Below are 23,718 nucleotides of genomic sequence, written 5' to 3' on the forward strand. Positions count from 1 at the left end.
CCTGTTCTTTTACAAGAAATAAGAATATTATTAGTAGTGGTTCTAGCTGGGTATGGTGGCACACGCCCCTAGTCCCAGCACTTGGGAGGCAGAGACAGGCAGATCTCTGAGTTCAAGGCCAGCCTGATCTATATAGTGAGTTCCAGGCCAGCTAGGGCTACAGAGAGACCCTGTTTTAAAAAAATAATAATAATAATAATTATATATATATATATAAAATGAATAGTGGTTCTAAAAACATTTATTTTTATTGTATGTATATGAGTTTTTTTGTCTTCATGTATGTTAAGAGTACCACATGTGTGCAATGCCTGTAGAAGTCAGAAGAGGGTGTCAAGATTCCCTAGAACTGGAGTTTTGGATCATTGTTAGCTATCATGAGGGTACTGGGAACTGAACCTGAGTCCTCTGCAAGGGCAGCCAGCACTTTTAACCAATGAGCCATTTCTCCAGCCCCTAAAAACATATTTTAAATCTAAGTATCTTGGAAAATTCCATGCTAGTATTTGTTCATTCTTAGTTCATTAGCATTAACTTCCCCTCTTCTAAGTCAAAACTAAATGTATGTCACAGCCACTGGTGTACATTTCTTAAATGAAAATAATGTTCACTGATGTACTCAGTGATTAACATGTTAATTTGAGAAGTAGAAATTATAATTTCCATTTTACAGATTTGAAGTTCAAAATTTAATAATGGCTGGGAATTGTGGCACACAACCATAATCCTAGCCTCTAATCCTAGCCTCTAATCCTAGTACTCAGAAGGCAGGAGGTTCACAAAATCCAAATCACCATAGGCTACACTGTGAGACTTAAGTCACACACATGCACAAAATATAGTTAAATTGAGGGCTAGAGATGGCTCAGTGATTAAGAGCATGCATTGCTCTTGCAGACAACTCAAGTACAGTTCCCAGAACCTTCATCAGATCACTCTCATCTGCCTGTTAACTCCAGCTCCAGGTTGATCTGACAGCTCTGGCATTCACATTCACATGTACATGCCACCTCCCCCCCACACACACACTTTTTTAACCTAAAGAATGTAGTTAAGTAACTTACCCAGTAAATGTGACCTAGTAAACTAATATCCTTTTCTATTTATTTTGTTTTCATTGGTTTTGTGTGTAATGTGGTTTTGGAGACAGTTTCTCTATGTAATCCTGGCTGACCTGAAACTTGCTAGGCAGACTAAGCTGGCCTGGAACTTTTAGCAATCCTACCACCTTTTCCTCCCTAGTCCTGAAATTATAGGGGTGCATCATCATGTCCACCAGTTTTATGTTGTTGCTTTTCATTGTTGAGTTTTTGCTTCGGGCTTTGGTTTTTTTTGGACAGTGTCTCACATAGGCCAGGCTGGTCTCAAGCTGCAAAAAGATAATCATGAACTCATGATACGCCTGCCTACACCTCAAGTACTGGGATTCTTTTTTTTTCTTTTTGAGACAGGGTCTCCCTGTAGCCCCAGCTGTCCTGGAACTCACTATATAGACCAGGCTGGCCTCAAACTCACAGAGATCCGCCTGCCTCTGCCTCCTGAGTGCTGGGATTAAAGGCGTGCGCCACCACACCTGGCTTGGGATTCTTTTTTTACAACAGGATTTCACTATGTTCCCCTAGCTGGCCTTGAACTCATTCTATAGCACAAGATGACCTCAATCTTGAGGCAACCCTCCAATCAGAGCCTCTCAAGTGCTAGAATTACAGGGAAGTACTACCACAACCAGCTGTCAAAACTAATTTTTTTTTTTTTTTTTTTTTTGGTCTTTTGGAACCACCGTCTCCCTGTAGCCCCGGCTGTCCTGGAACTCACTATGTAAACCAGGCTGGCCTTGAACTCACAGAGATCCACCTGCCTCTGCCTCCCAAGTACTGGGACTACAGGCCTGTGCCACCAGACCTGGCTCAAAACTAAATCTTTTAAATCCCCAACCAGTATTTTTCTTTTTTCCTTCTGATCCTTGGTCCTCCACCTTCTGAGTGCTAGGATTACAAATGCATGCCACCACACCCAGTTTATATGGTGTTGTGAATCAAATCCAGTGCCTCAAGCAGGTCAGATAAGCACTCATTGATGTGCTCAGTGTTTAACATAATTTCAGAAGTAGAAATTATTATTTCCATTTTAGAGTTGAAGCTCAAAATTCAATGGCTGGACATAGTGGCATACAACCATAATCCTAGCCTGTAATCCCAGTACTCAAAAGGCAGGAGGCTCACGAACTCCAAATCAGCATAGGCTACCTTTAGTCTCACACACAATGTAATTAAATTGAGAGCTGGAGAGGGCTCAGCAATTAAGAGCTACTGCATCAGACCCTACATATGCTCCCCTACCAAGTTTCTCCCTAAACTATCATTGGTTATCAGTAGATGACCTTGAATTCCTAACCCTCCTGTCTCTACCTCCCGAATGCTGGAATTACAGGTGTGTGCCTGAAGTACATTTTAGAAAGAAAGCTAAAGTTTTCAGTGAGATTCTTTGATGTTGTTTGGGGGACTGTTTTGTTTTTTTAATATAGAAAGGTATTTTTTTAATATTTTATTATTTTTATTTTATGTGTATGAGTGTATTGCCTGCAGTGCACCCGTGTTGTGCAATGCCACAGACGTCAAAAGAGGCTTCGGATTCCCCTGGAACTGGAGTTAAGGACAGTTTTGCAGCTGCCATGTGGGTGCTGGAAATTGAACCTGGATCCTCTGCAAGAACAGTTGGTGCTCTTAACCGCTGAGCCATCTCTCCAGCCCGTTTTTGTTTTTTGAGACAAGGTCTGGTTATATGGCCTCGGCTAACCTGGAACTCACTAAATAGACCAAGCTGGCTTCAAAATTGCAACAATCCTCCTGCCTGTACCTCTAAATTGAGGTTATCGGTATGCACAATACCCTGAAAACCATACAACCTCCCCATTGCGGAAATGAACACCAGTCTCCTGAATTACAGCCCATTACAGGCCAGTATGCTAATCACCATGTTAAGGAAGAGCTGTTCAAGTGTGATTCTTTATGCACATTAAAATTAAATTATATTAAACACTGGATTCAGCTGCTGATAACAACACAAATTTCCTTATGTTGGAAAGTCAGTCACAAAAAACCTTGATGCTTATGTCTTTAGTAGCTACATAAAGAGAATGCCTTATGAGTTAGGTCAGAAGTAGATAGGTAATAGAAAATGAAATAAGTCAGAATGTGATTCTTATTTTTAATGGACTAGAATACCAAGAGCAAACTGTGTGGCATGCCTTTATCTCTATCTTAACTAGCAAGGATTGACAGTCTGGGGAATGGATTCTAGAGCATGGTTCTTACATTTATGTGCCCTGATAGCCTTGGCAATCTAATATAGCCTGTGAACCACTTCTCAGAATACACTTTTTATTATTTTTATTTTATGTGTATGAGTGTATTGCCTGCATGTATGTGAGTCCACCTGTGTCGTGCAATGCTGCAGAGGTCAGAAGAACTTCAGATTCCCCTGGAACTGGAATTAAGGACAGTTCGTAGCCGCCATGTGGGTGCTGGGAATCGAACCCGGGTCCTCAGCAAGAGTAGCCCATGCTCTTAACCACTGAGCCATCTCTCCAGCCCCAGAATATGTTTTTTAAATGCTAGGGATCAAACTCAGTTCCTTGTGCATGCTAGGCAAGCACTGCATCACTGAGCATAGGATAAGACTTTTAAATGCATAAAATATAGCATATATAAAAAAGTTGATATCTAAGAAATTTTCTTATTTTTTAGTTAAACAACAAGCAAAGGTAGTCCAGCTAGTAATCCCTAAAGTATTGAAGAAAATGTTAATTTCACTTCCAGATAAGTGAAAATGAAGTAATTTTCTGTCATTGAATTCATAGACCCTAGTTTAAGAATCGGGACTGGACAGATGGCTCAGTGATTAAGAGCACTGGCTGTCCTTGCAGAGGACCATGTTCAATACTCAGTACCCATACAGTGGCTAACAGCCTTTCATAACTCCAAATCCAAGATATCCAACACTCTCTTGGGTCTCTGCAAGCTTTGTATGCACATGGTGTACTTGTATACATGCAGATAAAACACTCACATACATAAAATAAAATTTTTTAAGGATAAATACCAATGAGTTTAGTGAGGACTGAAATGTATTTACCACTGTATTTTCTTTTTTTTTTTTTTTTTTTTTTTTTGAGACAGGGTCTCCCTGTAGCCCCAGCTGGACTGGAACTCACAGAGATCCGCCTGCCTCTATCTCCCAAGTGCTAGGATTAAAGGCATGAGCCACCACACCCAGCTATCATTGTATTTTCTTTTGGAGACAAGCTCTTAAGTCATTCAACAAGTATAGTAGCACAGATCTTAAACCCCAGCAGAGGCAGAGGTAAGTAGATTGATGTTGAGGCTCGCCTGGTCTACAAAGAGATTTACAGGTCATCTGGGGCTACAGGGAGAACCTGTTTCAAAAATAAAAAATAAAAGTAACTCAAGCTGTCCTCCAATTTACTGGGTAGACTGACCCTGAGCTTTGGACCCTTACAGGCAAGCACCACCATGCTGAGTTTATAGGGTGGCAGAGGTAGTAGAGCCCAGGGCTTCATGCATGCTACTGAGCTACATACTGAGCCCTAACTAGCTCTTAAGAGGTTTTTAACAATGTCTAAGCTCTTCTCATCCTCTGAATGCTACAACCTATCCATTGTTTCAGTTTGCCACACTCTTTTCCACTACATACTGAGAATTCAAACCAATTAAAATATTATTTATTTATTGTGTGTGTATGCATACACGTGTGGAAGTCAAAGGACAACTTGCACAACTTGCAGGAATCGAGGTTTCTCCTTCTCCCACGAGGGCTCCCAAAATGGAATTCATGTCATTTGGTTTGGCCAAATTCTTAGGTTTACTATCTAACTTCAAAATTTGTCCTACAGGTGCCAGATTGTTCAGAGGGTAGAAGTGCTTGCCATCAAACCTGATGACACAAAGTTCAACCCTCAGGACACTCTTGATGGGAAGAGCACTCCTTCAGACTCTTTTCTGACACGCATATACACATACATAGATGATAAATGTAATGAAAATTTTTAATAAACAGACAGGCATGGTGGCACACACCTTTAATCCCAGTACTCAGGAGGCAGAGGCAGGTGATCTCTGTGAATTCCAGGCCAGCCTGGTTGACCTAGCAAGTTCCAGGCCAGTCAGAGCTACATAGTAAGACCCTGTCTGAAATTTAAAAAAAAAATTTTTTTTGTCTTTTTGAGATAGGGTCTCCTTGTATCCCCAGCTGGCCTGGAACTCACTAGGTAGACCAGGATGGCCTTGAACTCACAAAGATCCGCCTGCCTCTGCCTCCCAAGTGCTGGGATTAAAGTCATGCGCTACCACGTTCGGCCTATAAAAAAAATTTTTTTTAAATAATCATACTGGGCTAGTGAGATGGCTCAGTGGATAGACATTTTCTTCCGTACCAGGTGAGTTGGATTCCCAGGACCCACATGGTGGAAAGAGAAAACCAGCTCCTGAAAGTTGTTCTCTGATCTCCACATATCTTTGGTGGCATGGGGGCACTTACATGCATACCCAGAAAATGAGTAAATAATGTAATTAAAGCCAGGCAAGGTGGTGCACACCTTTAATCCCAACACTTGGGAGGCAGAATAAGCGATCTTTCTGCCTGGTCTACATAGGAAGTTCCAGGCCAGCTGGGAATACAGGGAGACTGTCTCAAAAGGACAAAAATAATAATAATAATTTAATTTAAAAAAAAAATTTTTTTTGGTCTTTTTGAGACAGGGTCTCCCTGTAGCCCCAGGTGTCCCGGAACTCACTATATAGACCAGGCATTTGCAGACACTGCATGGATGTGGTACACTTACACACCTGAAGGCAAAACACTCATAAACATAAATCTTTAAAAACTGCCAGGCATGGTAGCACAGGCTTTAAATCATACCTGAGACACACAAGTAGGTAGAGCTCTGTGAGTTTGGGGCCAGCCTGGTCTACACAGTGAGTTCCAGGCTGGCTAGGGCTACAGGAAGACCATCTCAAAAAGACAAAAAAAGACAAAAAAAAAAAAAAAAAAATAGGCTCCATTGGCAGGCATGGTAGCCCACACATTTAGTCCAGCATTCAGGAGGCAGAGGCAAGCAGATCTTTGTTGAGTCTGAGGCGAGCCTGGTCTATATAGTGAGTTCTAGGCTGGCTGGGGCTACCCAGGAGGCCATCCCAAAATGACCAAAAAAAAAAATTCTGTTTATATTTTGAATGTACTTGTATGTTGACCTAATATACTCCTAATCAATTTTTATCTTGTGGACAGAAAAGATAACTAATTACTCCTTACCTTGCCTTGTGCCTACACAATTAACCAGCAGCTAAAGTCAGTATATCTTCCCTCCATAAAACTAAAAAATTTTTCATTAAGTGAAATTACACCAGTTTGTGGTTTGTTCCGAACTTAATCACATTTCCAACATGATAAACTAAAATGCTTTTATTATTCAGAAACTCCCTTTCCTTTTCTGAAATGTTGGGAATGGAACCCAGGGCTTTGTATATGCCAGATTCTACCACTGAACTTAACTACATCCCTATCCCATAGTTTTTTGAGACAGGGTCTCCCTATGTAGTTCAAGTTGTCCCTGAACTCACTACGTAGCACAGGGTAGCCTCAAAACTTAAAACTTTTGATTCTCTTGGCTTCAGGCTCCCAAGTTTTGGCATTATAGACATGCACTACCATACCCAGTTTGTTTTGTTCAGTGTTGGGGGGGTTGTCTCTTTGTTTGGCACAGGGTAATGCTGAGTGAGGATCAAACCCAGGGTCCTGAGCATGCTAGGCAGGCACTCTATGACTGAGGTACACCCCAGCCCAGCCATAAAATTTTCTAATCACATTCCCTATCAAAAGTCAAGGATTATTCGATAGGAAATGAAAGATGTTCAAAAATTTGAGGACTTGCTGGGCGTGGTGGCGCATGCCTTTAATTCCAGCACTTGGGAGGCAGAGGCAGGTGGATCTTTGTGAGTCTGAGGCCAGCCAGGTCTACATAGTGAGTTCCAGGACAGCTGGGTCTACAGGGAGACACTGTTTTAAAAAAAAAAAAAAGAAGAAGAAGAAGAAGAAGAAGAAGAATTGGGTAAGGGTGCTTGCACAACTTGCTGAAGTTGGTTCTCTCTTAACATGTGGGTTCCAGAGATGGAACTCAGGTCACTGGGTTTGGTGGGTTTGACTTCCACATGTGTGGCATTCACATCCATACACACACACACACACACAATAAATAAATGTATAAGAAAAAATTTAACTGGTTCGAATTCTCAAAATGCAGAGGAAAAGAGGGCAGGAGAGATGGCTCATCAGTTAAGAGTACTTGTTGCCCTTACAGAGGACCAGAGTTAGAACCCCAGCACCCATGCTGAGCAGATCAAAACCTCCTGTAATTCCAGTTCCAGGGGATCCAACACCCTCTTCTGGCCTCTGTGGGCACCCACACTCATGTGCACATACCCACACACACACACATATACACATAATTAAAAATAAATGTTTCAAAAACGTAGAGGAAAAGAACACAACAATCTAAAACAATGGAATTTAATGTCTTAAAAACAAGGGCTGGAGAGATGGCTCAGTGGTAAAGAGCACAGGCTGTTCTTGCGGAGGACACGGGTTCGATTCCCAGCTCCCACATGGCAGCTAACAACTGTCTGTTAACTACAGTTCCAGGGGATCTGACACCCTCTTCTGACCTCCACAGGCACTGCATGACACAGGTGAACCTATGCACATATGGGCAATACACTCATACACATAAATAAATTTTTTTTAAATTCATTTTAGAATATGGAGGTCAGGCATGGTGGTTCATACTTGCAATCTGAGCACTGGGGAGCTTGAGACAAGAGGATTGTTAAAAATGTGAGGCCAGCCCGACCTACACAGTGAGTTCCAGGTCACACCCTGAGCTACAATATGAGATATTGTCCCACCCTGCTCACACACCTTCCCCCACCCCATCCATTAAAAAAAAAAAAACACCAGAATTTAGAAGATATACTGATTTTAGATACATACATACATCATTTAATGATGCATATATTCTGAGAAATGTGATACTGAACTATTTCTGTTATGCAAATAGCATACATGCTAACACAGATGGTATAAATTACTTTTGAGACACTATCTGGTATAGGCAAGGTTCTACAAGTAGTTTTGAAATATCACTGTACAGAAATTCTTCAGTATCCTGGGGACTGACTCCAGTACTTTCCTTTACCAAAGTCCAAGGATGCGCAAGTCCATTACAGAAATGATGTGCCATTTGCACATATCCTACATAGAGCTTCTTAAAGTTACTCCTAGGTTATGTCTAACATCCAACACAATGTAAGTGGGATAGAAATAGTTGCTATACTACACTCGTTTATGGAATAATGACAAGGAAAAAATTGTTCCTGTTCAGTATAGATATACCACCAGACCTAACTACAAAGTACAGAAAAGAGAGCTCCAAAGCCAATAATGCTCAAATGAGTGCTAGGGAGACCCAGAATCTATGAAAGCGGGATGAGGAAGCCCACAGCAAAATATGACCACACACTACTTCATTTTCATGGATTCATCAGAGTGCAAGTTGAAGTTCTGCTTTCTGTAGTTTTCTCACATTTTTAGCCCAAAGTTGGTCAGAAGTCATTGATATGAAAAGCCAACTGGTAACAATCTCAAATTGTTGTTTTTATAGGAAGTAGTAGCCCATGCCTTTATCAGGAGGCAGAAAGGTGAGAGGATCCTAAGTTCAAGGCCATCCTGGAGTGATGAGACGCAAAAAAAAAAAAAGAAGCAATTAAAAAAGCCACAAGGTGTAACATATAACATATATAAACCTTGAAAACATGTTACATGAAGAACCTAGTTAGAAGTGGGCACATATTTTAGGGTCCCATTTATATGCAATGGAAATGTCAAAAAATAGGCAAACTAAGGAGACAGAAAATAGATTGATGGTTACTAACTGCAGAGGAAAGGGAGTGACTACTTAAGGGGCTCCTGGACAGAGGTTTCTAGGCCTTCTCTTGAGGTGACTGATTAAATAATGGTAGTGGCTGTTCAACTCCATACGTAGGCTGAAATTTTCTGAATTATGCCTAATTCAGCTGAACTGTACTCATGTTGGAATAAAAAGTGTTACCCCTAGGGGGGGAAAGAGCTGGACGTGGTAGTGCAAACCTGTAATCTCAGCACTCTGGAGGTTGAGGCAGGAGGACCTCAAGTTCCAGGCTAGCAGCTGGCCAAAAACAAAAAAAAACAAACAGAAAGACAAAACAAAACAAAACCGGAAGGAAGGAAAGGGGGGAGAACTTCAGCACTGATAAACCACAATGAAAATTGGGAATGGAAATCATAGTCACTAACTGTAAAACTAAGCTGGTTATCTTTTGTAACGTTAAAGAGTTTAACCTTTAAATTCCTTCCCCTATTCCTAACAAGTACAAGAACATGAAACGAGACAGTATGTGAATCAAAGAATTCCGAGCACAGTTGGCTGTTAACTAAAATAGTTAAATGCCTTGTTCGGCGCTATCAACTCCTAAACTGTAGGGGGCTTCCATCCACGGTGACTACGGAAGTAGTACTTTTCATCAGCAAGCTCAAGAAAGAATAAGATGACAAATAAGATGACACTTGCTTAGAGGCCCGGGAAAAGCCCCAAATAACCTGAAGGAGTGTCACCTACACATTCCTAAGTCTGTGCACGTGTTAGCCTATCCCCACCGAACACCAGCCAGCAACTTGCATCATTCACCCATACCGCAGCTTGCTCCCTACAAACTGATACTATGAAGCCCGCAGATCTCATGCGTTTAAATTGACAGGTAGAACCCTCACGCGATTCCCAGTCCAACCCAACCATCCTCCGCCCTGCCCCTCCCCACTCCAAACCCACACACGTGTTAGTCCGACACCGCCCCACCGGGTCCCACGTGCACCTGGTCTAACACTCCCCACGTGTGGGTGCTCCACGGGCTTCCTCGGGTAGCCGAGGTCACCCATAACCCCAGGTCTCCAGAGGGACGAAAGGAAAACGAAGCCCAGGTCTCTGAGGTCCCAACGCTATTGGGAGTGTCCACACCCATCCACCCTAGTAACCCCAACAAACCCAGGGCCGGGGGCGGCGGCCCCTTTAAGACGCGGCCCAGTCCTCGCCCACGGAGAGGGGCGCAAAGGGGCCTACACTACACCCCCTCCGTTCATCCGCCTACATCTGCTCTATCTCACCTCAGGCCGAGGGGCCCCGCCGCCGCGGCGGCGGCGGAGGGGGGGCGGGGTGCGGGCGGGGTCCGGAGGGGGGGGTCGCCCCGCCGACTGTGGAGCCGCGGTTCGCTCTCAGAGGCCGAGGGACGGTGACTGCGTTGGACGGGAACGCTCCTCACTCGCTCCCTCGGCGGCTCCTGGGACCCCAAGATGGCGGCGGCGCTGAGGCGGCTGCGGGCGCGGGGCCGGCGGCGGCGGCGGCCACTTTCACTCACTGAGAGGAGCGGAGCAGGGACACGGGGAGCCATGGCGGGGGGGAGGAGAGGCGCCATAGCCAGGCCAGAACAATCGAGCAGCTACTCAGCTGGCTTGCCCCCGCCCCGCCCACGCTCACTGCTAGTCTCCAGCCAGTGGCCACCCAAAGTACCGCTGCGGTCGGCCTCTTGCAGCTCGTACCCCGCCGCTGCCACCTGACGCCCCGCGCGGACTGGGGTTCTGGGGGAGACCCTCATCTATACTATCTGAGTGCAGATTGGTCGGGGCTGGGACTGGCAAAGATTGCCGAAAGGCGGCAGGGAGGAGGAGGAGGATGTCATCGCTAGAGTGAGCAAGCAGATCTCGCGGGAGCAAATGTCGCGAGAGCTCAGAGGCCCTGCAACCGCCGAAGAAAGGTTACTTTTTCCGGAAGTAACGTCAATAGAAACCGCCCAGGATCTTCGGACTAATTTGCACTGGCCAGAAGCAGGTGGGAGGGGCTATCGAGTTGTGATGTTTCCTGGTGTTCCTACTCCAAGTTTTGTCCTGGTAGCGAGCCGATCCTGAAACCGGCTTGTTCACTCTGAGGACGTACCCTGCTACGCTCAGCGCAAGAGTTGTGCTGAAGGTTAGAGACGCTTCTAAGCTTCGATGCGCTTTCCCTTTGCGCCAGTGGGGTGAGTCGCCTCCACCCGTGCGCCTGCCGAATTCTGAGGTTTTTGTTTTGTTACTTAGTTTTGTTTTGAGGCCGGGTCTCATTATGTAGCCCAAGCTGGAGTCAAACTCACGGAAATCATCATATTTGAGGGACTGGTGAGGTGGCTCAGTGTTTAAAGATACTTTCTGCCAAGTCCAATGACCTCAGTTGGATTTCCAGGACCCACATGGTGGAAAGAGAAAACCAGCTCTGACCTGCACAAGCCTGTGATGTCATGTGCTCACCCACACGCATACACACGTGCACAATGAATAAATTTAATTTTAAAAATTTAATAAAAAATAGGGGCTTGGAGAGATGGCTCAGCGGTTAAGAACACTGACTGCTTTTGCTGAGGACCCAGGTTCCGCTCCCAGCACCACATAAATGCTTGTCTCAAAAAAAAGTTAAAAATTAAACACACACACATACTTGAAGAAATCCTGCCTCAGCCTCCCGGGTGCTGGAAGTGAAAGTGGGCACCACTCTGCCCGAGTCTTCCCATCTGTGTTTGGTCTTTTGGGTACCCCCACCCCACCCCCAAGGACAGTTTGGTAGAGAAAAGTATAAGGACTTGCCCTTCATCTTTTTGCTTTTCTTCTTGCAGGAGTCGGTTGTTGGTTTTGTCCCTGTCTTGATCACCTCGGGGTTTGGTTCCAGGTTGTATCGTTGAAAATTGACCTGTTTAAAATCAAAGCCTATGCAAAAGAAGAAACATGGCCCCTTTTTGTCATGTTGTTTATCCTCAGGATGACTTAGGTTCAGGATTAAAAAAAAAAAAAAAAACTTTAAACGAAACCTTGCGTTAGACAATCTAGCAATCTAAGAATTTTGAGCCAGCAAGATGGCTCATCCAGTAAAGGCATTTGCCACCCAGAGTTTTATCACTAGAACCCACTGGGTAAAAGGACGGATAGAATCCTGCGTTTTGCCTTCTGACTACCTGCACGCAGTAAACACCCACGTGTGTGCTGTAAACACAAAAAAAAGGTCTAATTTTTATGCGCATGTGTGAGTGCCTGCATGTATGTATGTGCACAACATACATGACTGGTTTCAACAGAGGCCAGAAGAGAGATCCTCTGAAACTGAGCTACAGTTGGTTGTGAGCCGACCCAAGTTTGGTTCCCAGTACCGACATGGTGACCAACAATTTTCAGTAACTCCAGTTCCAGGACATCCAGTACCTGCCTCCGTGGGCATTACGTGCACATGGTGCACTTACATACAAGCATGCAAAACACTTGTACATATAAAAGATAAATTCGTTAAATTTTTTTTTATGTGTATGCGTGTATTGCCTGCATGCCGTGCAATGCCGGAGGAGGACAGAAGCGGATTCCCTGGAACTGGAGTTACAGACAGTTGTTAGTTGCATGTGGGTGCTGGGATTCCCGGGTCTTCTGCAAGAACAACCAGTGTTCTTAACCACTGAGCCATCTCTTCAGCCCCCAAAAGATAAATTTGTAACGGATCATTTTTGTAAGCGTCAAGGCAATAGAAGTCCCATGTATTCTTTTGGAAAGAGAGAAGGCAAATGGAAAGAAGACCTATATTGGGTTCAGTAACCCAAGAAGACTTTTGTCACATTGCCAAAATGAGCCTGCACAGTGCAGATGCAAAAATCGTGTTTCTAGAAGCAGAACATCTTAACCCTACCCTCCTTGATACAAAACAGGAAAAACATGAAATAATTTCAAAGGCCCTAAGCCTGCCAATGGCTTCACCACCACAAGCTCAACTGGTGGCTACAGGTATTCCACAGGGAGAAAAAGTCAGAAAAATGAGAATGGTCACTCCTATCTGTCAGGGTACCCATTTGGACAGGGTTGCCCAGCAGGGCAGTCAGCCAGAGTAATTTGGATGCATTCTCTTTTCTCTACTTCTGATCTATTTAATTGAAAAAATTAATGTCCCTTCATGGCAGGATGATCCATCCCACATGAAAGATTTGTTTGCCTCCATTCTAACTACCTATTACCCCACTTAGGCTGATATTCAGGCTCCCCTGAACAGTATGCTAATAGCTGAAGCCCAAGGGCTCCATCTAGTGTATGAATCCTGCTAGATTAGAGGCAAATGAATCTGTCTCTACAATAGAACCTAGTTGAGACAAATGGCTGGGATTCCTCACATTGAAAAGTATGGAAGGTATCTATTCATAAGACTAAAGGGGGGAGGGGGATTCCTAAATTAAAAGTCTTGACAAAGCATAGGAAGTTAATTTTTTAAAAAAACCAGAAGGATCCTTCAAATATTTTTGAAGTAGTTTGTATCAGGCCTAGTGGCACTATCCAAACACCAATCTTACAACTCCAGAAAATCAAAAAAATGATAAACATCACTTTTTAAAAAATATTTTATTTATTCTTTATTTTATGTATATAAATATTGCCTGCATGTGGGTAGGTGCAACCATGTTGTGCAATACCCAAGGAGTTCAGAAGAGGGCATCATATCCCCTGGAACTGGAGTCAATGAACAGCTTTTAGCCACCACGTGGGTGCTGAGAATCGAACCCGGGTCCTCTGCAAGAGCAGTTAGTACTCTTAACCACTAAGCCATCTCTTGAGCCCTGATAAACATCACTTTTATTAGTGTTCCTGATTATAAAAAGAAAACTACAAATGGTGGAGAGTACTTTAAGAATGTTTTCTATTAAAAATTGTTTTAGGGATGGCAAGAGGGCTCAGTGGTTAAGAGCACTGGCTGCTCTTGCAGAGAACCCAGATTCAATTTCCAGCACCTAGATGGTGCCTAATGACTATCTGTTAACTCCAGCTCCAGGGGAATCAGAAACCCTCTTCTGACATCCTCAGGCATTGCACAACATGGCACTCACAAACATGCAAGCAATACACTCATACACATACATTAAAATATTAAAAATAAAATACACAAATGTTTTAGTATTTTATATGTATGAGTGATATATGTAAATACACTTGTGTTATGCAATGCCCACAGAGACCAGGTTGTTACCTGCTGTGTGGGCACCCACCTGGTAACTACAGTTCCAGAGGAGCAAAGGCCCTGTTCTGACCTCCATTAGCATTGTATACATGGGGTACACTTAACACAAAAAACATTCACAAATCTATAAAAAGAATGTTTTCTAGCCAGGCGTGGTGGTGCACGCCTTTAATCCCAGCACTCAGGAGGCAGAGGCAGGCGGATCTCTGTGAGTTTGAGGCCAGCCTGGGGCTACAGGGAGACCCTGTCTCAAAAAGACAAAAAAAAAAGTGCGTGTTGCTCAAAAGGAACTGGACCAAGTTGGGTGGCTTGGTCACTTGTAACAACAGTTCCAGGGGATCTAATGCCATCTTAATGGCCTCTGCAAGCACCTGCACGTATGTACATATACACACACACAAAACACACACAATCTTTGAAAAAAATATGACCTCACTATATCCCCACAGGAGCCTATAGTACAAATGACAAAAACAAAAGCAAGTTAATTGACTTTCTCAGGGAAATGTGGTCTATTTATTCTGTCATGAACATATACCTATCTTCTAATTCAAAAAACCATATGAGGCAGGTGAGATTATTCAGCAGGTAAAAACATGTGCCATGCAAGCCTGACAACGTGAGTTCCATCCCCGTAATCCATGGTAGAAGGAGAGAACTGTCTCATGAATGTTGTCTTCTGGCCTCCATGTGTAGATGGACTGCCATGACTGACTGGGGGTTCCTAAAGGAAAGCCATGAAATTCCCAACTTCACAACACCCCTGAAAGGAATATAGCCACCCTAATGGCCTTTTAAAACCATGGCCTAGGATCAGCAAGATGGCTGAGTGAGTAAAAGAACAACTTGAATTCAGTCCCTGGAACCCATGGTGAAAAGGGATCTCCTAAAAGTTGTTCTCTGACTTCTACATTCACAGAATGGCAAGGGCATGGCCACACCTACAAAGTTTTTGTTTCTTAAGTTAGGGTCTCTCTATATAGCTCTGGCTGGTCTTGAACTCACAGAGATATGCCTGCCTCTGCTAGCAGAGTGCTGGGACTGAAAGTGTGTGACACCACCCTGGGCTAGGTTTAAAAAAAAAAAAAGTGGAGAGAAGGCTCAGCAGTTAAGAGTACTTGCTGCTTTTACAGAGGACCCAGGTTCAGCTTGCAGCACACATATCGTGGTTCACAACCACCTGTAACTCCGGTTCCTGGGGATCTGACCATCATCTTCTGGTCTCTGCAGGCACTAGGCACACTTGGGTACACGTACATATATGCAGACAAGCATTCATAGACATAAAATAAGAAATCTTTTTTTAATATTATTGTTCCTGGCCATTATGCTTTCTTAACTACATTATCAGATTTATGTTGGTTTATTATACTATACCTAAAGGATGTCTTTTTTTTTTTTTTCTTTTCATCCCACAGAAGAAAACCCTTAAGAGATTCTTGCTTTTGAAGGACAGGACTCCAGAACTCAAACCAAACAATTTTACTGTAGTGTGCTCCCATAAGGGTTTAACCACTCACCCACAAACTCTGGAAAAATACTAGCCAGAGAGTTAAGGGATCTTCAGCTAAAAGAAAGACTGCTAGGTAGGTGTGGTGGACGACACCTTTAATCCCAGCACTTGGACAGCTGGTGGGGGTGGGTGGAGGCATGTGGATTTCTGTGGGTTTAAGACCAGCCTGGTATACATAGTTCCAGGCCAGTCCAGCTAGGGCTATATAGTGAGACCTTTAAAAAAAAAAAAAAAGACTCCTATAACATGTAGGTATTGCAAGTTAAAGAAACTTCAACTGAAAATAATATCCAGACCTTAAATTTCTTGACTGATAGGTGACTAATATCTCCAAGAAAGACAAAAAAAAAAAAGTTCTAATCTGTCAAAAGACTGTTAGTACTTAGAATTTGAACTCTCTGAGGAAGAGAAGTTTGCTCCTCAATGAAAGAAAAACTACTGCCCATTAGGCCACTCCTATGGCCCAACAACTGTAACTTTCTGGGAATAGCTAAAGGTTGCTGTATCTGAATTTTTTTGAGCCTTTAAAGGAGACCTACAGTGGACTAGGGAATGCCAGGCTTTCAAACAGATGAAGGAAAAGCTACCTACTGCAGATTTAAGAAAGCTTTTGACATTTTTGTATGGGTAAAGCAGGAAGAAGTCTTTTGGAATTAACCCTTTTTGCTGTCCTGTGACTTTTCAACAGTTTACTCAAACCACAAGGGGATGGCAGCCTTGACTCCAGGAAGTGTCAGTAACCTGTGCTGTTCTCCAAAAAGCTGTGACATTCACAATGGGACAGTACACTACTGTTGTGGGGTAGAGGTGTAAAGGCTGAGTTCAAGGAAATTGAGAAAATACCAGACTACCCCATGAGACATATATATGGGCAAGGTCTTTACCAGTGAGCCACACACGCACTATACAATCCTACATTGTAGGAGGAAGGGAAGGCCTTATCCCCTAGCACCTAGGCATGGAAGACTGAGTTTTCAGTCTTCACGAGAGCTCTGCAATTGGTAAAAAATAAAGCAGTTGATAAGTAGGTAATCACACTGACTCAAGATGTGAATTCCCATTGTTCAAACTCATGGTTTTCAAGAAAGAGGGTACTAACCTCAGGTGACAAAGATACTAGATATCCTTCTGAAATTTTATCTGAGTTACAAGCTATTAATAAACATAAAGTTCCTGGAGGGGCTAGAGAGATGGCTCAGTGGTTAATAGCACTTGCTGCTCTTGCAGAGCACCAGAGTTCAGTTCCTAGCACACACAACCACCTGTAAATCCAGCTCCAGGGGATCCAGTGATCTCTTTTGGCCTCCAAGGCCACCTGTTCACACAAGCTGAGAGAGAAAGAGAGAGAGAGAGAGAGAGAGAGGATAAATAAGAAAGTTATTGCCTGAGGCTTCCTTTGATGGGATCTAAAAGAAGGAAGGGTTGATTACTAAGGACATAGTTGGGTGGTTCTCTATTTTGATCAATAGATTTAATTTATATAACTTGGTTTTTACTGCCCATTTTTTAATCACATACATGCCCAATTCTGCATAGGCATAAGGTGGTAAGTAAGGGATTCTCCCTAAAAGTTCACTTAAAGGGCAATTTGCATATTGTACATTCACTCAAAACCAGTTTGGGAACCCTCATACTCAGACATAACTGGAGTACAATGGAATATGTCTGTTTGATGGTTATTAAGGGAGGAGAAATTTATTCCATTGTTCAGAGAGGCATGTGTATGCAACTCCAAGTAGGTGAGGGTCCTAGGTTGCTAACAGGTTGCTAGGTGCATTATTCAGAGAGGGATGTGCATGTGCATAGTACATGCAGGTAAGGGTCTTAGGTTGCCGGGTGCATTATTAGAAGTTGCTAAACTATTCCCTACACTTCCCTGCCTCAACACACTTACCATGCCCAGCAATGAGAGAGTCGATTTAATATGACCACTAACGGGGCTGGAGAAATGGCTTAGCAGTTAAGACTGCTTATTGTGCCTGACATGGTGGTGCATGCATTTAATCCCAACACTTGGGAGGCAGAGGCAGGCAGAGCTCTGAGTTCAAGGCCACCCTGGTCTACATAGTGAGTTCCAGGCCAGCTGGGCCTACAGGGAGACCCTGTCTCAAAAACAACCAAAAAAAATGTTCAAAGTTGGGGCAGGAGAGATAACTCAGCAGTTAAGAGTTCTTCCAGAGTTCAAATCCCAGCACCCACATGATGTCTAACAACCATCTGTAATCCCAATTCCAGGGGATCTGACACCCTCTTCTGTCCTCCATGGGCACTGCACTGTAGGCAAAACACTTATACCATAAAATAAAATAATTTTTGTCAAAGTTCAAAGTAGTTCAGTCAGTAAAGTACTTATTGCACAAGCATGAGGACCTGCGTTTGTAGCCCCCAACACTTGTAAAAAGCCAGATGTGACATCATAAATTTATAATCCAAGCACTGAGGAAGTAGAGACATGAGAATCCCTGGGGCTTGCTGGCTAGCCAGTCAATCTGAATCTATAAGATGCAGGTTCAATAAGAGACCCTGTCTCAAAAAATAAGATGAAGAGCTAGGGGTTTAAAGCAGATCTCTGTGAGATCCAGGCCAGCCAGTCTGCTCTACATATCAAGTTCCAGATCACCTGTGGATACAGGGAGACCGTGTCTCAAAAAATATATTTATTTTATATAGGGTTTCACTCTTTATTTCAGGGATAAGTTATTCATCTACCTAATCCATGGTACCAAACAGTAATGTTTACATGCCCAATAAAGTATAGCATCATCCTCACTCTGTGATCAAAAAAATGGAGTCCAGCCAGGCATGGTGGCACACGCCTTTAAATCCTAGCACTCTAGAGGCAGAGGCAGATGGATCTCTGTGAGTTTGAGGCCAGTCTGGTCTACATAGTGAGTTCCAGGCCAGCTAAGGCTACAGGGAGACCCTGTCTCAAAAAAGACAAAATTAAAAAAAAAAATGGAGTCCAAAGCTGCTTGTAAGATAGAGTCTCCCAGGGCAAGGCCCAGACTGAACGACCGCTGTTCTGCACATTACAGTAACGTTGACATGGCCCAGTCTGATCTCCACCGCTTGATTCCCAAGAACAATGACTCCATGATAAGAGGAATCACACATTAGCTTTTGTACAAGACATTATTACAGAGGCTGATGGCACAAGTTTTTTGTTTGTTTTTTATGAGTGTGCTGCCTGCATGTGTGTAAGTGCACTCACATCATTCAGTGCCCACGGAGGTCAGACAACGGCATATGATTCCCCTGGAACTGGATTCACAGATGGTTGTTAGCCACCATGTGGGTTCTGGGAGTCAAATCCCAGTCCTCTGCAAGAACAGCCAGTGCTCTTAACTGCTGAGCCATCTCTCCAGCCCTGATAGCACAAATTTTAAGTAGACAACTTTGGCTCTTTGACCTGTACTTTTATAATTTTTTGTTAGTGCATCTACTTGCTTGTTATATTTAGTTGTTTCTGATCATCTTTTTGATGTACTGACATTTGCATGAACCTGATGCTAATTTGTTTGAGACATCTTTTAATTCTTTCCAATGTTGGCATGACTTTAGGTCTTTGCCGTGTATTTTACAATCATGTTGTGCTCATTTGTGTGACCAGGGATCTATATCATTTGTAATTGCCCATGAATCTGTAAATATGCATGTTTTTGCCCATTTTTCAATTATGTATTGTCCTACTGAGAGGATCACTGCTAAGAAGTCTGTGTTTTGTGCAGTGAAGGACCTTGCCGCTGAGGACAGTGTTATATCAGGGATGTGTCTTTCCATTTTGTTTTTCACTGGGCAACAAATGCTGATCCATCTGTAAGCCAGGTGTTATAGAAATTATTTGACCAGGCAAGACCCCATTTCCCTGTGTTGGTATGGAAACATTCTATACTCAGAATGAATTCCATCAAGTCTCTGTCATGTGCATTTCCTCTGTGAGGAGTCCTGAAACCTTGACCCTTGAAGCCAGCACCGCTGATTTGTTTGTACCATCTCCAGGTAACAAGTTTCTGATCAGTCTGGATACCTGCCAATTCTTTTAAGATTCAGTTTTACTCAGTGGAGCAAAGGTCTTAGTCTGGGTTCTGTAAAGGATCAGAAGAGATAGAATGATAATGGAATACAAAGATGATTTATTAGATTGGCTTAAGTGCTATGGGCTGGGTAGTCTAACAATGGCTGTCTGCATGATGAAGAGCCTAAGCGCCCTGTAGCTGCTCAGTCCAGGAGGCTGGATGCCTCAGCAGTCTCAATCTGGGCTGAAGGATTCCTAGAGAGCCACTGGTCTTCAGCCCACTTTGGAAAGCCAAAGAAGTAGGTTCCTATGGCAGCCAAGGACAGCAGTGGCGGCAGCAGGAGAAATGCACTGACCAGCAGAGAAGAGCCCTGCTTTGCCCTCAGACCTCTTTGTATCCAGACCTCTGCCAGAACTCGATGCACCTGTTAATCCTTCCAAGCAATACCCACGTAGGCTGCCCAGAGGCATGATTCTTAGTTGATTCTAGATTCAATAAGGCTTACAACCAAGATTAACCATCACAGGTATCATATACCTGATTGTAATAAGTCACTCACCAGTCAGGGGCTCTGTATTAGTTTTTTCCACTTTTAAAAAATTAAGTAATGTGTTCTTTGAAAATTTCACACATGTACATAATGCGTATTCTACCCCCCCACCCTCTCCCTTCTCCCTGCTACCCCTGTCTACCCCACCCCTTCCCTATAAGTCTCTTTCTCACATTCCCATTAGTTTTGATTTGTGATCCACTGCATTTAACCAAGACTGTCTGTGTGACGGTGAGTTTGGAACTATCTGTTAGACCCTGGTGGGCTCAACAGTAGATATACAGCTGAAGACACTGACTCCCCTTCTCAGAATCTATCCATAGCCAAGTGTTCAGCAGTAAAGGGAAGGGTGCCATGAGTCCCTCTCTCAACCCTGATTGTTCACAAAACCAGTTTTGTGAGAACCCAGTGCAGGTAACCTCAGTTGCCGTGGGTTCATGATTCTAAAGGATATCATTTCAGAGCTCTTCACCCTATCTTCTGGCTCTTACATACTTTCCACTCCCTCTTTCCCAATGTTCCCCTAGCCTTAGAGGAGGTGATGTAAACACGTTGCTTAGGGTTGAGCCCTAACCATCTTTTATTCTCAGCATCTTGATCAGGTCTGAATGTGCATTCATTGCTGTTCACTACAAGGAGAAACTTCTCTGATTCAGGATGAGAGTAGTTTTTGTCTGAGTGTAAACATAGATATTTAGAAGGCAGTTTGATGCTATGACAATTTACTTAAGCAATAGTAAGTTCTCTCCTTTGGGCCTATAACCTCCTCAGGCATGGTTTGTTAACCAGGCTTACAGTATCAGGCATGGGTTTCTGTCCATGAAGGGCCTCTAGTCCGATGATAAGGCAGTTGGTTACTCCCACAATACCCTTGCCACTATTGCATGGATGTATACATCTTGTCTGACAGGTTGGCTTTATATTTTTCAGGGTTCACAGTTGGCTAAGATCATTGATATATTTACTCCCCTAGGAGCCTGCAGAGCATCCTCCAGAACTTTGAAAGCTAGCCAGCAAGGAAGAACTTTCCAACTTAGTTCCAGCTTATTTTCTCTACATCTTGCAACTGAAGTTTGTAGACTCTTCAGCAATAGGATCTTATATACTCTAGTTGTGATAAGAAACCAAGAGGACTGACAAGAGCTTATACTGTTTTGAGGGCCTCTAGGGACTGCCTGACCAATCCTATGGAGGTATCCCATATCTAGGACTGAGAACTTTGTTCAGTAATCTACTGTTTCTAGAATTGTCTAGATATACAGGTTAGCTCCCTGCAGTCTCTCCTTTGTGTTTTGTTTTGTTTTGTTTAGACAGGGTCTCACTATATAGCTGACCTGGAACTGGCTGCATAGATCAGGCTGGGCTTAAATTCCTGGAGTTGGAATTATAGTTGGTTGTGAGCCACCTGACAAAATGAGTACTGAAAATTGAACTCAGGGTCTCTGGAAGAACAGTATGTGTTCTCAACTGTTGAATCATTTCTCCAACTCCAATTTCATTTTTCTTTACAGCCAAATAGAATTTCATTGTGTATATGTACCACATCTTCCTTATCTATTCATTAGTTGATGACATCTGGTCTACTTCTATTTCTAAACTATTGTAAATAAGGCATCAATGAACATGGGTGTGTCAGTATAGGTATCTGTGTAGTGTGATGGAGTCCTTTGGGTATATGCCCAGAAGTGGCATAGGTAGGTCATATAGTAGTTTTATTTCTATGTTTTTAACTTTTTTTTTTTTGAGACAGGGTCTCCCTGTAGCCCCAGCTGTCCTGGAACTCACTATGTAGACCAGGCTGGCCTTGAACTCACAGACATCCGCCAGCTGGGGCTACAGGGAGACCCTGTCTGAAAAAGATCAAAATAATAATAATAATAATGATATAAAATTAAAAATTTTCTTTAAATGTAAAATATGTTCATTCTTACTAGACAGGCCTATCATAGAACATTTGAAGAGGGGGCCAGAGAGATGGCTCAGTGGTCAAGTGTACTGGCTACTCTTGCAGAGGACCTAGGTTTAATTCCCAGCACCCACATGACAGCTAACAACTATCCTTAACTCCAGTTCCAGGAGAATCTGATGCCTTCTTCTGACCTCTGCAGGTATTGCACAACATGGGTGCACTTACACACATGCAGACAATACACTCATCCATGTAAAATAAAAATAAGATTTTCAGCTGGGCGTGGTGGCACACACCTTTAATCCCAGCACTTGGGAGGCAGATGCAGGCGGATCTCTGTGAGTTCAAGGCCAGCCTGGTCCACATAGTGAGTTCCGGGACAGCTGGGGCTACAGGGAGACCCTGTCCCAAAAAGACCAAAAAATGGCTCAGCAGTTAAGAACACTGACTGTTCTTGCAGAAGACCTGGGTTTGATTCCCAGCGTCCACATGGCAGCTAACAAGTGTCTGTAACCCCAGTAGTTCAAGGAGGTCCGACAGCCTCTTCTGTCCTCCGTGGGCATTGCATGACACGGGTGCACTTAACTACACACAGGGAATACACTCATACACATAAAATAAAAATAATAAATAAAATTTAAAAAACAACATGAATGACATCCAGGAATTTTTTATAATCTTTGAACTTTTCATCTGAAATTGTTTCAAAAAACAAGCAAATCACTAGAGTAATGGCTCAGTAGTTAAGCGCTCATATTGATCTGAGATTTCACAGATCCGCATCCACACATACTCATGTGCACAGATACACACCTATACATAATTGGGAAACTGGTGGAATACAAATAAATTCTGTAGTTTAGTTCATCTTATTTTATAAATACTAATTTCATAATGATTACAGATAGATCATGATGTTGTAAGATATTAGGAGAACCTGAGTGAAGAGTACAGGAATTTTCTGTTCTGTCTTTGTATCGCTTCTGTAAATCTAAAATTATTTCAAAATAAAAAGTACCTAGAAATTATTCTATCAAAAGATGTGTCAGACATTTATGGGAAAATCTTTATGGAGAAGTATTAAAGACAATCCAAATAAATGTAGATTTATACCAAACTCGTGATTTAGAATTCATGATTTACTAGGAGTATTGATTATTCCTAAAGTCATTTATGAATTCACTACAATCAAAATCAGCACTCTAAAAGTTTTGTGGAATTTATGAACTTAACATTTTTTTCGAAAAACTACAAAAGACTTTCCAGGCACCATGGCACATAGGAATGCTTGATTCTAGCACTTGGGAGGTGGAGGTAGGAGGTTCAAGAGCTCAGGATTGCTGGGGGTGCAGGGACTCCTTTAGTACCAGCGCTCCAGAGGCAGAGGCACATGGAGCTCTGTGATGCAAGGGCAGCCTATTCTAGATAGGGAGTTCCCAGCCCGCTGAAGCTCCAGAGCGAGACCCTCCAAAAAATAAGTTTTTTATATAAAGAGTTCAAGATCATCTTGTCTTACACAGTGAGTTTGAGGCCAGCCTAGTCAATAGGAGATCTGAGTTT

General features: G+C 43.0%; 1 protein-coding gene across 2 annotated transcripts in view; it reads right to left on the reverse strand.

Moving 5' to 3' along the window:
* Positions 1 to 10,625, reverse strand: part of Ino80 (INO80 complex ATPase subunit) — a 142,931-nt gene extending 132,306 nt beyond the window's left edge. Inside the window, exon 1 of one of the 2 annotated variants that reach the window (XM_008846782.2) lies at positions 10,270 to 10,616. The gene's annotated coding sequence lies outside the window, so the exon portion shown is untranslated. Of the gene's footprint in view, positions 1 to 10,269 lie in introns of both variants that reach the window. The other variant, XM_008846783.3, reaches the window with a different exon arrangement.
* Between the last annotated feature and the right edge of the window lie 13,093 nt (positions 10,626 to 23,718).

This window comes from Nannospalax galili, unplaced genomic scaffold, assembly GCF_000622305.1.
Source record: "Nannospalax galili isolate Female #2095 unplaced genomic scaffold, S.galili_v1.0 scaffold342, whole genome shotgun sequence".
Classification (NCBI taxonomy): Eukaryota; Metazoa; Chordata; class Mammalia; order Rodentia; family Spalacidae; genus Nannospalax; species Nannospalax galili.